The sequence below is a fragment of the Sorex fumeus genome, unplaced genomic scaffold (genome assembly GCF_029834395.1).
Source record: "Sorex fumeus unplaced genomic scaffold, SorFum_2.1 ptg000058l, whole genome shotgun sequence".
NCBI classification, from domain to species: domain Eukaryota; kingdom Metazoa; phylum Chordata; class Mammalia; order Eulipotyphla; family Soricidae; genus Sorex; species Sorex fumeus.
The window spans coordinates 9,074,297-9,088,309 of record NW_026606115.1 but is presented as its reverse complement, the minus strand read 5'-3'; the positions used below and the strand labels follow the sequence as shown (position 1 = coordinate 9,088,309).

The 14,013-nt window shown below is 36.0% G+C and overlaps 1 protein-coding gene and 1 non-coding gene across 2 annotated transcripts in view; both read left to right on the top strand.

Moving 5' to 3' along the window:
- The window catches only part of HTR2C (5-hydroxytryptamine receptor 2C), a 328,917-nt gene that overhangs the window by 38,336 nt on the left and 276,568 nt on the right, over nucleotides 1-14,013 (top strand). The gene's annotated exons all lie outside the window — the stretch shown is intronic.
- LOC130034315 (small nucleolar RNA SNORA35) lies at nucleotides 9,863-9,991 on the top strand. The gene has a single exon (XR_008794086.1). It is a non-coding gene; the product is annotated as a small nucleolar RNA SNORA35 (small nucleolar RNA).

Genomic DNA, 14,013 nt, shown 5'->3' with positions numbered 1-14,013 from the left:
AAGCCCTAAGCATAGCCAAGTGTGTCCCATACTCCCACTTATAATTTTTAATTTCTCTCCAACATATCTAAGTTGATGGTCCCCCCAAGGCTGACTTATGTGGGGTGGAGAGGAGATAGATAGTCCTTTCTCCTGATCTATCTCTGCCACCCTAGGACCAGCTGGGAAGACTACAACTCAGGGTGGAGTGAGGATTTATTCTTTTCACTAAAGGAGAGTCAGTCCTAGGTTTTACACAGGGTTTATAGGTTGGTGTATTTCTCACAAAAAGAAATTTCAGGAGTAGCCAAGCAGTGAAGTAAAAACAGATTTTATTTGGAGATTTTCAGGAAGGTGAAGAAAGGAGAGAAAGTGAGAGGGAATAACGTGCTCAGTGGAGAACATGGTCTTCTCCAAAGTTGAAGAGAGCCTCAGTACACATTTAAAAAGGGGAGATGTGGGTGACACATGTGCTTGGCTATGTGTGTAAAAGCAGCACATGGGTTTAGGCAGCATACGCATGCCCTTTCTTTGTTCAAGGTGACTTTTGTAGTGTTTTTTCCCAAGGTGACTGACATGGGGCTTTCTAGTTAGGTAAGAGTCCATTGTTAGATTAGTTGCCAAGGTGGGGTTGCCTTGGCCTGGAGTTTCTCTAGCAGAGGTGGGAGTTGTTCAGGTGTCATAAAGTGAAAGATCACTTCCTTAATTACAGTCTCTGTCTCTGCTGAAGTTTGTATCGTCTCTGTCTCTGCTGAAGTTTGTATCTCTGTGGGGTCCAGTCTCCTCAGTCTGTCACTGGTGCCAGAAAAATCTTATCAGGCCTAGGACTTAATTCTTGCAGCTTTGGGACTATTGGAATTATTACTTCTAAGAAATCCCATTGCCATGGACCCTCTCCTATCTATCTGCTTGCCTCAGTGTGAATAATTGAGATTCCTATGGTAGAGATAACTGTTATAGATTAGAGAAAGAGGAAAGGAAACAAAGTTTTCTAAGCCTTCCACACATGACTGATAGCAATTTGGATAGTATAAGAATTATAGTTGGTAAAATACTGATCTAACAACTTTGCCATCATTATACTCTATAATATGATGCATAAAAGAACAAAGTTCTCAGTTTAATTTAGGGAAAATATATATAAATCAGTACCATAATTTGTGACTTTTTATATTAGTAATGTATTAAGTGTACATTAGAACCAAAAATGATATAACCTAGTTTTTATAAAACAAAACATTACAATTAAAATATCAAAATACCAGTGACATAAAAGGGTTTGTCATTCAAAATTATTTTATTTTCACACAAATGTTTGTAAACATTTGAATAATAGAAAAATCTGAACTAGTAGTTGACGATGCTTCAAAATTAAATTGGTCAAAATAATTTTGGAAAAATATTAAGTATTCAGAGCTCTGCCGGGAAATAGGGAGGTTGCAGTTCCCTTACCAGTCTTATCACTAATAATATTATTGTTGAGATAAGATTAACTTCTGTAAGACTATCAACAGCAAAAATAGTAGAATGTGGGCCAGAGACATAGTACAGCAGGTAAAATTTGCCTTGTCTGTACCTGGCCTAGGTTCTATCCATGACACTGCTGATGGTCTCTCAAGAACCACCAGGAGTGATTAATGAGAACCACTAGGTGTGTCCCCCAAACAAAACAAAACGAAAGAACTGGAAGAAATGGCAGAATGCAACAAAGAGTCTAATGGTGTGATATGAGCAATAAAGAACATCCAGTTGCAGTATACAAGGAAGGAAGGAATTCTAAATTTTAGCTAAATCTTGGAGTGAGTATATAAACTCACTGGGATGGATTGAATCCATATTTGCTTTTGTTATCTGTAGGATTTCAATAAGCAGTGTGTCCCTTTATTCCCTTTCCAAGCATTCACCTAAGTAACTTGAACATGGTCAAGAAGATATAGTAAGGGCAATAGTAAATGTATTGTTTTTCCATTAAAGTTCCCCATCTATTTTGCTAATATGGCATCAATACTAATACGTGTTAGTAACACACATAACTTTTGTGTTTAGAAAAAAAGGTTTGCCTGAAATTAAAAAAATCTCAAGGAAAAACCTGTATTGATCATGGGTAAAATAACTTAACATTATATAATAGTGCCATTCTGAAATTAAGCATATAGATGTGCTTCTTCAACAGTGTGATGCCCACTAACACCCTCACAACAGTAAAATTTGCGTAAAAAATTTTTTTGGAATACCTCTTAAATTCTTAAAAAGTTTTTGTTTTGTTCACTGATGCTGGGTTTTTTTGTTTGTTTGTTTGTTTTGGTGGGGGAAGGGTCACACCCAGTGATGCTTAGGAGATACTTTTGCCTCTGCCCTCAGGATCACTGCTGGTGATGCTAAGGGGACCATATAGGAGGAAGGTGGGAATCAAAGGTCAAGTTGAACACACACAAGGCTAGCACCTTACCTGCTATGCTATTACTCTCGTCCCTGTTCACTGATCTGAATCAACTGATTTTTGGTGGGGACCACATTTGGCTGTGCTCAGGGCTTACTCTTCTTCCCTTAGATATTTTTAAGGATCCCTCCTGTGTGTGTGTTTGGGAGGGGGGAGGTGTCATCATGGAACGATATATGGTACTAGGAATAAAAGCTGGGTTGGGCTCATGCAAATCAAGCACAATATCTAATTTGTTCATTTTCCCCTTTGTTCATCTCATCATTGTATCTGAGGCCCTGAACACTTTACAGAGTTCAGTAGCATAGGATATTTTTCCTACACTTTCTTCAATATATTTTATCAATTCAGGTCTGACATCTAAGTCTTTAATCCATGGTCCTCCCATTGTTCATCGATTTGCTTGAGCGGGCCCAGTAACGTCTCCATCATGAGACTTGTTGTTACTGTGTTTGGCATATTGAATCCATCACAGGTAGCTTGACAGGCTCTGCTGTGTGGGCGAGATACTCTCGGTAGCTTGCCGGGCTCTCCGAAAGGGGTGGAGGAATCGAACTCGGATCGGCCATGTTGGCCGCTTGTAAGGCAAATGCCCTACTGCTGTGCTATCACTCCAGTTCAAGTCTTTAATCCAAATAAAGAAAATTGTTGTATATGGTATGAAATAGAAGCTTGGTTTCAGTATTTTTCACTTGTCTTCCAATATTTCCAGAAACATTTGTTGAAGTTATTGCTTTTTTCATTGTATCCTTTCAGCAACTTTGTTAAAAATTAATTGTTCACGTATATAAGGACTTGTTTTTGGAATATCAATTACATTCCTTTTATACTAACCTTTTTGTATTCTAGTACTATGCTGCTTTAAATCTTGTAGCTTTGTTAATATAGTTTAAAGTCATGGACTTCAATGTCACTACTATTTTCCTCAGGATTATTGTGACTCTATGTAGAGACTTCTGGTTCTATTGAAATTTCCACAATGGCTGCTCTAAGTCCTTGAAGAGAGCCACTGGAATTTTGATCGAGATTACATTGAATGCATATAATGCTATGTGAAGGATCGCCAACTTTCAGTGTCTTTTAATTATTCAGGTTATATGGCTACAATAGTCTTAATATTTATTCTTTTGGTGTACAGTTATTGTACTGCCACCAAAGTGCCAGAGTTCTCAGTATAATCCATATGACACTCTTATTCCATTCTTCTCCTCCCTTGAAAAATCTCCCTACCCCACATATGGCAACTTCAGTTCTGTTATTAGAGACCAAGGTTTTGTTTTCATTGGATGCTATGAGAAGTTAACTTTCAAATAATTAGGTAATACTAATTTTTCCAATCCATGATCATGGAACATTTTTTCATTTTCAACTTTCGTGTTTCCTCCTATTTCTAAACATTTACTCATTCCTTCTACAGGCATATTAGAATGCATTCTAGTGACATTCCAACATGATGGCATGCATTGATTTATAGTAGTCCCTTAGTATTAATAAGCCCTTTGCATTTTTCCGGTAAATGCTTTTAACTTCTCCCCTTTCACTCTGATCCTTTATTAGGGTTTTCTCACTTTCTTCGTAAGTCTAAGGGTTTGAAATTGTATTTATTCTTTAGAAAAGCAATTTCTTGGTTTTCTCAATATTTTGAGAAATATGTGAAATTAGATAATTTATTGAACCTTTTATTGTTTACTAATCAAGTCTATGTTGCTACAAATTTCCCCTTTAGTTCTCTGTTTGCTGTGCTCCAAATGTACTGATAGTGTCTTCATTATCATTTGTTTTCAGGGATTTTTTTCTCTTTAATTTTTTCATTGACTCAGTTATTATTCAGCAGTCTGATGTTCGACCTCCTGATATTTGATTTTTTTAAATTAATTTTTCAGCTTTTTAATGGTTGGTTTCTAGTTTACTTTAATTTGATCTGAAAATACACTGGCTATTATTCTAATTTCCATTACTTAATTAGCACTTTTTGGTGTCTTAGCATGTGGTTTACCCTCAAGTTTGATCATTTTCAGTAGAAAAATCATGTATTAAAGTTTTATCACGAATGGGTCCAGTAAATGTCCATTAAATCAAGCACTTTCAGCTCTGTGTTTAAGGCAGTTTACTTACTGAGAGTTTGTTTGGTTGATTAGTCCTATGGTGAGAATGAGGTTTTAACATTCTCTACTAATATAATGTTGCTGTTATTGTCTCTTTTAGTGTCTGAGAACAATTGCATTGCTTTTTGTTATTCCCCTTCATTTGTTGCATACATATTAATACGTTGAGTCCTCTTAATCTTTAATCCCTTACTCATTATAAAATGTTATCTCTGTCTCTTATTCCCTTTTTATTTCAACTTCAATTTTGTGTGATATACTTATGATTGACCAAATGCAGTTATTTATTTTCATATTTTTATACTAAGGAACTTTTGTTTAATTAGACAAGCTCCTCTCAAATTTCAATCTTCCATGAGATAAATTATATTAAACTATTTTATTGCAAATAATATTAGGCAAATAGATAAATGTACTGGAATATGGTTAATTATAATAGTGGCATATTATTAAAGAGTGATGGACTAATACTCATTAATGCAATAGAAACGTTGACTAAATGGGTTGGAGCACATGTTTTCTATATGGAGGATCCTAATTTTGATACTTTGAAACCGATGACCCCCCAAGCACCACCATTTACCTAGAAAAACATAATTTCTGCTGTGATGACTATGGTGACTCACAATACTGTAAAGTCTAAGCAGCACTAGACCGCCAGGTCCTAGCACTGATCTATCAGGCTTGTACTGCCAAGCCCAGTACTACTTGAAGTGGTCCTTACTTCTCCAAGCACTGCTGTAAAGTCTTACCCACAAAAGGCTTTGACTGAATTTCTTATAGGTGAATCTGCTCTACAATACCATGATCTTTTTAGTCTTTTTTTCTGTGTCATGGATCAAATCCAGGGCTTCACACATGCAAGGAAAAATGATCTATAACTGAGCTACATCACTTACCCTATGGAATTCTATTGATTAGTTTAAGTATTGAACACAATACTGTAATTTGGAATACAGGCTGATGTGATCATACTTATATACAAAACAATTACTATAAAGACAGCAACTGTTTTAAAAAGTGTGGGATAATGATAATATTTTTCTTTAAGAGGAATTAAATGTATCACAAATTTATTAGTGAGTAGCCTTCTAAAGGTAGAATGAACGTTAAAGACAGTAATAATCTATTGCTTGTTTCCATCCTTTTGTGTTTATATTCATCAATAGTTTGCATATTAAAGGGTGTAATTGCTGGGGTATAGCTGGGTTTTTGTTCACTGGAATTATTTCGGTCCTCTGAGCTCTTGGGAATTAGTCCCTGGTGGTACTTGGAAAAACCATGGGATGGTGGGAATCAAAATTTGCCTGTAGCATGGAAAATATGCATACAGTCCCTTTGAGTCATTTGCCCTATCCCTATGGAATCTTTATTCTTACTTGTTATCCAACAGGCTGGAGTGATAGCACAGCGGTAGGGCTTTTGCCTTGCGCACAGCCAGCCCAGCCGAGCTGGGTTTGATTCCTCTGCCTTTCTCGGAGAGCCTGGAAAGCTACCGAGAATATCTCACCTGCACGGCAAAGCCTGGCAAGCTACCCGTGACGAGTTCAATATGCCAAACACAGTAACAACAAATCTCAAAATGGAGACATTACTGGGCCTGCTCGAGCAAATCAATGAACAACGAGAGGACAGTGACAGTGACAGTGTCATCCAACAATGCAAAAATTGGTCTTTGCTGGAAAAACAGAAACAAGGTTTAAGTCACATTTCCCCCACCAGTTAGACAATATTCTAATATATGCAAACTATAATGCCCAAATGGGTAGAGTGAGTGGGAGAGAGAGAGAATTGCCTGCCATAGAGGTGGGGGGTGGGGGCAGGTGGGAAACTGGGAACATTGGTGGTGGGAAATATTCATTGGTGAAGGTACATATGTTGGGAACAGTATATGACTGAAACTCAATCATACACAACCTTGGAGTGGTGCATTCTCACTGTGATTCAATTTTTAAAATAAATTAAATAAAAATAGGCATTATTTTTAAAACTTTTAGTCAGAGCACAGCGGGTAGGGCATTTGCCTTGCATACGGCCAACCGGGCTGACCCGAGTTCTTATTCCTCCGCCCCTCTTGGAGATCCTGGAAAGCTCCCGAGAGTATCTTGCCTGCACGGCAAAGCCTGGCAAGTTACCCATGACGTATTCGATATGCCACACACAGTAACAGCAAGTCTCACATTAGAGATGTTACTGGGCCCACTTGAGCAAATCGATGAATAACGGGAGGACAGTGCTACAGTGCTAGTCAGAACATATGTTCTGTATGAGTTACAAATAAACCTATTTGCGCTTCATTTTATTTTGGGTGCTTCCCACCTAGAGCTTAAGAACCCTGGGACCACTTCAGGCAATACGCAAGGAAGTAGGCCTGTTGGTTCAATAGTAAGGTGGCAGCACAGTGCATCTTGACTCAGTGGTTCTGAGAGCTACAATGGTTACAACAGTGTTTAGAAGGATAGATTGTGCGTGGCCAGAGTTTTAACCCAGGTACTGGCACATGAAAGGTACACATACTTGAGAGCTCTGAACTATCTCCCCAAGCCTCTTTCATTGTGCTTAAAGTTTGATTCACACTTTTATTTTTAAATTGAATACTTTTTACTTTTAAATTGCTTCCTTACCCTTATATTTTATATACCCTTGCACTTCCTTAGACTTCCTTCTTAAGCAAGAGCAAATATGAATATTATCATACTTGTCTTTTTTCTGAGAATATTCTGGCATTTTGTCCATTCTGTTTCAAGTGTTTAATGAAAGTTCTAAAACTGAACTTAAGTAATGGAAGTTCTCTATCTAAAGACAGAAAGAAAGATAGAAATGAACATTTTGTACCTGTCTTAGTTATAAAATATAAACATTTGAAAGAATACAAATCTCATGGAATTTGAATCAATAATAATTCTAACATATTATTGATTAATTATACACTTGTATGACCACTTGATGAAATATTGGAATTATCTGCAAAATTTAATAGAAACTAATCATATGCAATATATTGTTTCAGTTTTTGATGAATTATAACAATAGAGTTATGTTTGGCAAGATGATAGTTATTTGTGCACCAGTTGTTATTGTTAATTCAGTTCTATGTACTTGAGACCAGACTATTAGAATACCAGCATGGCTAAGCACCTATGTGTGCAACATTGACAAGGAAGCATATTAGTTGAGGTTTAAACTATAACAGATAGAGGATTATTTTTGTGACAGTTTACCAATAAAGACAAATCAGATTGTCACTTTTGACCTGCATTTAGTGTGAGTTGGTCGAAGAGAATGAGACAGATACACAAGGAGTCAAACACGCAAGGACTGTCCAAGCTTTAGGGTTACCTGAGCATCCATGAATGAGTGAGCTCACAGGCTGAACATTTATCAATGTAATATCTCTCCTTCACTCTAGCTCATGATGTTTAAGTTGACAGAAACATTAAGGACAGTTTGTAAGCATATCAAAATTCAATAGGTACATGAATAGAGGTTGGGATTTTTCACATAGCCAATCAATAGGCACCCTTAAAATATAAAGTTGTGACAATTTCATATTTTATTTTTGCATAGGTTGCCCTCTAATCTAAAAGTCTCTAGACCGTTTTATTCTATTATTTCTGGGGGCATGTTTGCCTGCCAATGGGCACATGTTTGCTTGTCATGATTTATTCTCTGAGGCCTAAATTATTTTTCCCAGGGGATTATCCCAACCATGGGTTTTTTTATAAAGGGATGAGCTCTCACAATTCCATTAGACATACTATGCATATGGAGCAATTTGGGTTTATGGAATTTTATTAACGAATTCACTAGTGAAAATTTAAGAAGTAATGATTATAATTTAGCAATGACTACTTGAAGTGGTTGGGTTTCAGTCATAACAAAAAGAGGAAAATGGAAAGCCCATCAAATAGTTTCTGTTTTGTTCATTTAGGAGAATGAGAGTTCATTGCAGGTGCACAGAAAAAAAATGTTTCTCTTTCTTTTACACAATTCAATGGTATCACGGTCACAGTCACGGTCCTCCCGTTGTTCATCGATTTGCTCGAGCAGGCCCAGTAATGTCTCCATTGGAGACTTTGTTGTTACTGTGTTTGGCATATTGAATACATCACGGGTAGCTTGCCAGGCTCTGCCGTGTGGGCAAGATGCTCTCAGTAGTTTGCCAGGCTCTCCGAGAGGGGCGGAGGAATCAAACTCGGGTCGGCCATGTTGGCTGCGTGCAAGGCAAACACCCTACCTGCTGTGCTATCACTCCAGCCCAATTCAATGGTAAGGTAAAGGTAAAGGCCCTCCCGTTGATCGTCGATTTGCTCGAGCGGGCCCAGTAACGTCTCCATTGGAGACTTTGTTGTTACTGTGTCTGGCATATCGAATACTCTCGGTAGCTTGCCGGGCTCTCCGAGAGGGGCGGAGGAATCGAACTCGGGTCGGCCATGTTGGCCGCTTGTAAGGCAAACGCCCTACCGCTGTGCTATCGCTCCAGGGCTGGAGTGATAAGTTTTCTTGTGCTATCGCTCCAGGGCTGGAGTGATAGCACAGCGGGTAGGGTGTTCACCTTACAAGCGGCCAACATGGCCGATCCGAGTTCGATTCCTCCGCCCCTCTCGGAGAGCCCGGCAAGCTACCGAGAGTATTCGATATGCCAGACACAGTAACAACAAAGTCTCCAATGGAGACGTTACTGGGCCCGCTCGAGCAAATCGACGATCAACGGGAGGGCCTTTACCTTTAATTCAATGGTAATGATTTTAAATTTTCATCAGAAAAGATTTACGTAAATTCAAGAGTAATATCAACATATACTCCAACATAAACAATTAGGTATTTAAAACTTTAACTTTAGAAAGTATTAGCTACAAGATTAATAGAGGGGAAATGTAGAGTTGTAAACTAAAAAGAAAAATTTTTTACATTTCTTATAAATGACAACTGGAGAAATGAAAGTGATTGCCACTGGAGAGATGAGAGACCATTAGTTACAGTATTAGCTATGATTAATTGACCACTTACTAATGTCAGGTTCTGTACTAGATTCTACTATGTATTTTTTTCAAATTTTCACAATAGTGATCAATGAAGTAATTATTACTGATTCTATGTAATACTTGTGGCCAAGAAAACTTATATGTGTTTTCAGATTTTATAACTAGTGACTAACAAAAGAGAACATCTGATTCCCTAAATGCCTAATTCTAAATCCCAAAGCTGACATGTGAACGCAGTAACCACGTTGAGGGAATGAATCAATTTGAGATCATTCACATCTCTTATCCACCCCTTCCTACAAATTGTTTCTTCTGTGCAAAATTTGGGGTTCCAACTTTAGTTCTGCTGTGCAAAGCACTGGCAAGTGACCCATTGGGCTTCTTCATGACCAACTGGGCATCGAGCAGTGCAAAATCAAATCCCATCTTGAAGCTGGGAGAGTCACACTGTGGACTACTTCTGCATGCAGATGGGTACATAAATTTTAGGGTCTTCAACCCTGGTTAGGAAAAGTGAGAAAATGAAAAAAAAATAAAGCATTTTAGTAACTGCTACTGGATGATAAAGGTGACTGTGTCCTTGTTAGATTAACAACAGACATTCAATAATGTTGTAATCATCATTGATTTATTTATCATTGTTAGTATGTACCTCTTAGGAGATATAATCTTAAAGCGATTGACATTGATACCTCTCAGATTCAGTGCAATAGACCATCAAATAATTTTAAAAATTACTAGAAATACTGAAAATTGTGAGGATGACTATATGTTAGATATTTAGATTTCCTAGTGAATTTTTAATTAGTAATAGCAGAGGAAAGATAAGTTTTTTATTATTTTCATGTTATTAAAGTATTATAATTATATTTTAGATGTTGAGTACAGTAAATTTTTAGCTTGCCCAATATTCTGACTAGCTTCTGGAAAAACTAACCTGCTTAGGCTCTTAATTCCCTTAATATAATCCTAAAAGCTGTTATTCCAATTATTTTTTTTATATTTTTGCCTTTTTTGGGTCACACCCAAAGATGCACAGGGGTTACAACTGGTTCTATACTCAGGAATTACTCCTGGCGGTGTCAGGGGACCATATGGGATGTTGGTAATCGAACCCGGGTGGGCTGCGTGCAAGGCAAACACCCTACCCGCTGTCCTATCACTCCAGCCCCTCCAATTATTTTTTGTAATTTATATATCCATCCAAGGCCCATCTCTGTTTTCTTTGTACCTACATAAAACTTTTAGATAACCCCAATAAATCTCTTGCTCTGTCACATAATTTAATAATTGTAATTTTTATTTTTATTAGTTTATCTTTTATTGGCTGGCATGATCACTTTAAAAAATGTAATCTTAACACACACATCTTATAACTTATTGAAGAATCTAGCCTAGTGACTTTCATGGAGTAGAAATTCAGGATTCAGAAAGATGGTAGAGTGGGTAAAGAGCTTACCTTACACAGGTGACCTGGGTTTGAGCTCCTGCAATCCTTATGGTTCCTCAAGCCCTCCAGTAGTGATTCCTGAGCCCAGAGTCAGGAGTAAACAACGAGCACAGTCAGGTATGGGCCTCAAACTAAAAACAAAAAAATTAGGAACTCAGTGGTTATTACTAGAAAAATCCATATAAGAGATCTATTAATCATTGTTACCAGAATTTAAAAAGTTTTCAAAGTAATTTTTGAGACAGAAAAGTGCCTGTCATAAAAGAAAACTTTAAAAATAAATTCCATCATTTTAGCACAATATAAAATGTGTCACTATTTCATGTGGTTGGCAAAATATAGATTTAAAGCTCATTTATGGTTTTTAAAAGAACATAAAATGTGATTTCATATAATACATGTCTGTTTTTAAAGATGTCCTCACACTTTTTATTAATATTGTACATGGCAAACTTGACTAACTAGGAATTCTCTTTAGAGAATTCTGCCTGCAGAACAGTGGATTCATAGGTCTAATCTATTTGGTCATATTTATGTTCTAAAAATTAATTCCACATTATAAAAAAAAGGACACAGATTTGCAACTCACTGTAGTCATATTATTTCAGACAATTGAAATAAAATATATTAGTGAAAATATACATATAGATAGATAGATCAATACATTCTTGTTAATTAAAATACAACCATCCCAAAAGACACTTTTCCCTGACATTTAACAGGGCCATATAAAAATTTTAATTAAATATATATGTATATATACATATGAACTTTCAACTCTCATCTTTATTGACACAATCGAACTGAAGATAAAAGCTAAAAGAATTTGACACCAAGTATGTGGGTGTTATTAAATATAATGAGAAAATGTGTCATGTAGCCTCTATGTAAACTTCTCTGTCCAGAGGTTGTGGATTTTTCAGATGAGAATAGATGTTTTTTTCTTTAGAAGTAAGGAAAGAAGTATTCATATTACTAACATTGTGAATGAGTGTTTCAAAACTATCCTTTATTACTTTAAAATGTAATAAGTTCTATTTTTGTATACCCCACTCTATATATACACATTAAGATCAGTGAGAGGATGTGGAAAGAGAATTTTAGATTTTTTAAAACTTAGTTTCCTAAAATAATACACTCCAGGGACTCATCTTAGGTCTCTCTTGGCTCATGTGGGTAGATGAGAATCTGTCACTGTAATATCTTTCCCAGAATTTTCCTAAAGGCATTTTGCTATTTTGTTTCTCGTGTAATTATTTTTGGTATTTTCCTGTAAGTGCGCATAATTTCATTTACAACACTGAGGGTGGAATAGTATGATTATTTACATTTTTCTCAATTTATTAACAGTTTTATGAAAAAGAAAACAAATTTTGTTGATAAACATCTGCATATGGTTTTATTTAGTATAGAAGATAGTTTTCAATAAAAAAGCAATTTATCTAAAAAATGAGTGTTCCCTCATTTACATTTACTCCCTTGTCAGTTTGATGCATCTATATTGCCTATTTGTCCTTTGTTCCTGTCAAGACAGCAAATTTCAATCTGGAACAGATGGTGTAACTGCCATTGTTCAAGTGATTAAAATTCATTCTGCTGCAGGGAATTTTTTTTATCATTAAAACCCTAATTTAGCAATATTAATAAATTGAAACAATGGAATTTTCTGCCTGAGATGTCTGGAGTTTTGTTATATATAGCTGAACATAAAAAATACTTTTATTTTATAAAAGCTACATAAAAACTTATTTCTTGAAAAATAATAGTAATTATGCATTTATATATGTTATGAGGGATTGTTATGTTTTGTCAGTCATTAATTGCATAGGTACTTTTCTTGACTTATTTCCTTCATTAATTTCTCATTTATCTCATTTATTAATTTATTATTTATCTCAAATAAATTAAAATCATAAATATATTGATAATTTTAAAATAGAGGGCTAAAATTTAACTTTTCTTTAAACCTTAAATTTTGCTTTTGGGGGCCAAAGCTATAGTACAGCGGATTGGACATTTGCTTTGCACAGAGCTGACGACATGGGTTTGATTTCCAGCATCCCATATGATCACGAGAGCAACACCAAGAGTATTTCCAGAGTACAGACCAGGAGTAAACCCCAAGCACCAACTGGCGCAGCCCCTAACCAAAGCCCCAATAAATGAATTTGGTGCTTTTTTCTGTTATTACTAATAGTGACCAATCTGACCTATCCCACATGAAAAGTTATAATATTTCACAGTTTAAAGGTAAAGGTAAAGGTAAAGGCCCTCCCGTTGATCATTGATTTCACAGTTTACTATAATGAAAACATTAAAGAGAACAACTTTTGGAGCAGTTGCAGTCACATTTTCAACATTTGAATAATTATAACTAGACCAACAAAGTTTTTACATTTCACTTCATTCTTAAGTATTTGTCCCTTCAGTATATTTAATTTTTAGAAATTCATACTCTTGTGAATTTAAATTTATAAATGCACTAAGACGATTGCACAAAGCATTAAATCAGAGATATGAGCAGCTAGAAAAAACTAATAGAATTTGAAAATAGAATGGTAAATAAATCATTGGAAATCTGTCTTTAAAATATACAACCTAGAGGCTGGAGCAATAGCACAGTGAAGTGTGTTTGCCTTGCACGCAGTCGACCCGGGTTCGATTTCCAGCATCCCATGTGGTCCCCCGAGTGCATGAGCCAGGAGTAGCCCCTGTGCATTGCTGGTTGTGACCCAAAAACCAAATATATATATATATATGTATATATGTATATATATATGTATACACACACACAGAACCTAAAATTTTATTCTTCCAGTCATATTATACTATTTCCCAGCCCCATCAATTTATAAAGCAAGAAAAATTTAAAATATGACTAAAAAGAGTAGAAATGGTGGCTGGGTAATAGTATAATATGACTGGCAGAGTAAATTTTTAGGTTGTGTATATATATATATATACATATATATATATATTTGCTTTTTGCCACTCAATGTCTCTTTTGCAAACTACAGCACTCAAAACGAGAGAGAAAACAAAAGGGAATGCCCT